General features: G+C 38.7%; 1 pseudogene; it reads right to left on the bottom strand.

Annotated features, from left to right (window-relative positions):
* Nucleotides 1-607: 607 nt before the first annotated feature.
* Nucleotides 608-1,500, bottom strand: LOC147439059 (uncharacterized; annotated as a pseudogene).
* Between the last annotated feature and the right edge of the window lie 2,809 nt (nt 1,501-4,309).

Raw genomic sequence — 4,309 nt, 5'->3', positions numbered from 1 at the left:
GTAAAAATGCGAGCATGAGTGAGTTTATCGAACAACTCATCTACTCAAGGCAATGGGTATTTGTTCTTAACCGTAACCGCATTTAAGCCATGGTAGTCTATGCACATGCGCATACTTCTATTGTTGAATAATCACACATACAATAAATAATCACCAAGAGATTGGATTCATATAAATTCAAAGCTAAGCAGTATTGTGTGTGTAACAAAAATAGGAAAAATCAGAGAGATGATGAGAAAATGAGAACTCATACAAATATCAGAAGTTGTATATCAAGAAGATGCCCAATACAAGTTCTCCAAAACAAGACTCAGTACAATCCCGTCCTTCCAAAGTTCCCCAACACACAATATAAAGCTGCGGCCTGAATTCAGTTATAACTGTCTCATTCTTGGCATACAGTAACAATATCCGATCAGGCTTACAATATCCGACTAACTACTAACAATCAGACATACATCCGATATCCGACTGCATATCCGACATTGTATTTACCCTTCAACACATGCATGCCCCGGTGGTGGATTTTACAAAATCCGACTCGGATCCACACATTCCTTGATCAGTAAAGACCAAGTCAAACAAAAAATTCCATGATTACAACAGTTCAAACATTGGGTTCATTGGGAACTTCATCAGAATTTGATAAATAATCTGGAACAAACATAATAGGTTCAGCCATTGTCTCACTGATCCAATAGTAGCACCAACAACTCCTGCATCATCTCGCACATTAGTAATCTCCTCTTCTTCTGATCTCTAAATTTCAGCCAAACCTTCACCAGTACCCATATCCATTGAAATTGGATCAATTGATGCCTTCTTCTCAGCAAATGTAGATTTTGCAATACTCTTTCCTTTGTAATCCTGAACCTCTTTTTTGTATAAACCTTTGTCTTCCTTTAACTGTTCCATCTCCTTTAGTAAATCAGCTTCATGGTTACTGACAAACCTTGATATAATCTTCTCATAAGGATGCTTGATAATGGAACTCATCTCCTTTCTGAATGTTTCCCACACTTCTTGCATACATGTTTCCAAATTTTGCCTAAGGACTGACATGTCCCCTTCAGACATAAGAACACCATTGACATCTACTTCCTCTTCTCCCAACATCTGTTTCTCCAACTGCTCCAGAGGTTTAATTCTCTGATTCAAAATCTGATTCTCCACCTGCAACTCTTTATTGACAATGGCCAACTGCTGCAATTTTGATTGTACTTTTGTTTCCAACTCCCCTGTCCAGTCCTTAAACATCTGTAGAGAAATCTTTTGTTTGGCTAACTCATTCTGATGTTCCATCATCAAGTCATGAATTTCCTTCTGATGTGTAACTCTGACAGTCTCCAACTCTTTTTGCAAGGCATTAGCATTGAGAGTTTGATCATGCAAAAGTATTTTGGAAACACTAGAATCAGCCACAGATTGTAACTGGGCTTCCATATTCTGCTGTTGTTGATGAATAAACTCTGTAACACCTAAAATAATATTTTCTACCATTCCAGCATCTGTTGGCTTGAAAATATTTGGAGATGGCAACTCATCAAAATTTAGATGTTTAACTATAGGTTCCACCTCTGCTTTTCTTTTCTTGGACAGAGTGAAAGCCTTGCCAAGCTTGACCTGATTTGATGGCACTGTATCAGGCTTCTTTTCTGAAATGTCCATGTCCTTCAAAGAGTGCACCACTTCAGGAGTATGCACACTTTTGAGAGCTTCACTATGATTGTATCTTGCTTTAATCATAAACACATAGGTTTTTATCTTTACCTGATCATTGATTAACTCTGCAGGTACTTGCACTCCACGAATATTAGGGTGTGGTTGTGTATACCCTTCTGCCCTGCCTAAATTAGTCAAAGAAACATCACCACTGTCCAACTTTTGCACATAAGAAAAAAATGTTGCCAAGTAGGCACACAACCTACTGTTTGTTGAACCTTTCCTCCTGTCAGACATATTAATCTCCCCATTGATCCTCTCATAAACTAGGTAAGCCCAATTAACACTTCCTCCTTGCTTAGCACAACAGAGAGGAGCAAAATTTTCCTTGGACATATAATCAAACTTGACCAGGAAACAAATTTTCTCTAGATACCACTTCAACTGCTCTGTTCTAACAGTTTTTACATTCTTCAACATGTAATAATTTATGCCACCCTCTCTAGATCCAAACTCCTTCTTCAACAAGAAATCAGAGCACTTAGGAATCTGAGAAGTTCCATTGATTGGAAGTTCAAATACCTCAAAAATCAATTGAGGACTCAAAGCTACATTGGTAGACAGCATTCCTTTGTCTTTTTGACAATCTCCACTTGAGACTTAGCATACATATTTCCTTTCCACTCTTGCCATGGCAAAACAAAAAAATCAAATAAGCCTATCTTCTTTAACCATAGTGAATGTACCTCTGCAGAACAGTCAAGGTCGACTCTGAAATCCACACAGGGCTCCATCAGTGTTTGATACAGCTTGATAGGTGTCATTGCCGGTGGACTGTCGGGCTCTTCTTCTCCAGAAGGTTGGTCTTCAGGCTGAGGGCTTCTCACATCTATCCTCATGGATACTTGCTTTCTCTTCGGCCACTTACTGCTTGGCTCTTCTTCATCAAATGTTGATCGAGCAGCAGGTCCCCCTTTTGGTTTGCCCATCATGCATGCAAAAGAATGATGATAGAGAGTAGAGGACTGAAGAGTAGAATGGTGCAAGGGAAGAGAACCAGCCCGTACACAGTATGTGAAGAGAATCGTGCGCTGGAAACATCCGTTAACTGCACCTTGCTCTTTTCAAGGTACTCATTAAAAATAGAGCTTAGTGGACATTCATCACACTTTTCGATAAAAGTTTGAAAAATTATAATAAAAGAATATCCGACCACCATAAATCCGATCCGAAAATCAGACATATTACAAATTCTGACATCTCCACCACACTGCATCTGATTTTCCAAGATCTGAATATCCTCCTAATTATCCCTCTGAATAGTCTCCTGAATAGTCACCTGAATATCCTCCTTCTGAGTATCAGTATCTCTGCACATTGTTACATCCATGAACTCATCTACTTGAACAACTGCTGCTATAAGCCAATCTAAACGAGGTGGTTTACCAACAAACTTTTTTAATCTGAATCCATTAACTGGAGAATCCACTCTTGTCCCATACACATCAACAACAATAAAAGTACCCTGACCCTTATCCTCAACAATCTGATATGGTTCCTTGTATCTTAAAGTTAATTTTCCTGGATGTGGTCCCAATCTAGAGTTATAAATCATAACCCAATCTCCCACCTGAAAAACTTTGAACTTGTATTCTAATTTACCCAAGCTTTTCTCCTCCTCTGAATTATTTGAGCTATATAAAAACTGACATGTCTATCTTCTTCCAACTGCAACAAATACCTGATTCTATGTTGAACAGACATTTTGGGAGTCATTTTCTCAGCACTCACTCTGCGACTAGGTACCACAAACTCCATAGGGACAACTGCTTCAAGCCCATAAACTAACCTGAATGGAGTCATACATGTAATCACTTTGAAAGCTGTCCTAAAGGACCACAAAGCTGAACTTCTCATCCCAATCCTTCTTATTGTCCTGCACAATCTTCTTCAAAACCCTAACCAATATCTTGTTAGTACTCTCTGCTTGACCATTGGCCTGAGGATGATAAGCTGTGGATTTTTTGTGCATGGTCATATGAGTTTTAGTAAGTTCAGCAATAACATCATTCAGAAAATGATATTCTCTGTCACTTACTAACTCCACAGGACAACCAAACCTAGTCATGATATTATGATAAAGAAACCTTGTCACACTAGCAGTTGTATTGTCTTTTAATGCTATAGCCTCCACCCATTTAGGACAATAATCAGTAGCCACCAATATGTACTTGCATCCTCTGCTAGTAGTTGGCTTCACTGGTCCCACAAAATCTAGACCCCATTTCTGAAAAGGTTCTAGAGGCAAAATAGGACGATCCTTCATTCTCTCTATAGAATTAGGTTGACCCATCTTCTGACACATCACACAACTCTTAGCATAGTTGTGAGCATCTTTCAACACAATGGGCCACCATAATCCTGCTTGTAAAATTTTCTTTCCTGTAATGTCTCCAAAAAAATGTCCTCCAGCAGCCCCAAAATGTGCTTCCTGTAAAACAGCTGATTGTTCAAAATCATGGACACATCTTCTAATGACTTGATCAATTCCTTTCTTATATAAATCTCCAGCAATAACCAAGAAAGGTCTACTTTTTAGTGCAAATTTTCTTCTCTGATCTGTAGAAAAGTCTGATGGCATTGTACC

This window comes from Adiantum capillus-veneris, chromosome 16, assembly GCF_014529385.1.
Source record: "Adiantum capillus-veneris isolate H3 chromosome 16, ASM1452938v2, whole genome shotgun sequence".
NCBI classification, from domain to species: domain Eukaryota; kingdom Viridiplantae; phylum Streptophyta; class Polypodiopsida; order Polypodiales; family Pteridaceae; genus Adiantum; species Adiantum capillus-veneris.
The sequence above is the reverse complement of the archived record's forward strand: the minus strand, read 5'-3'. Positions and strand labels throughout refer to the sequence as shown.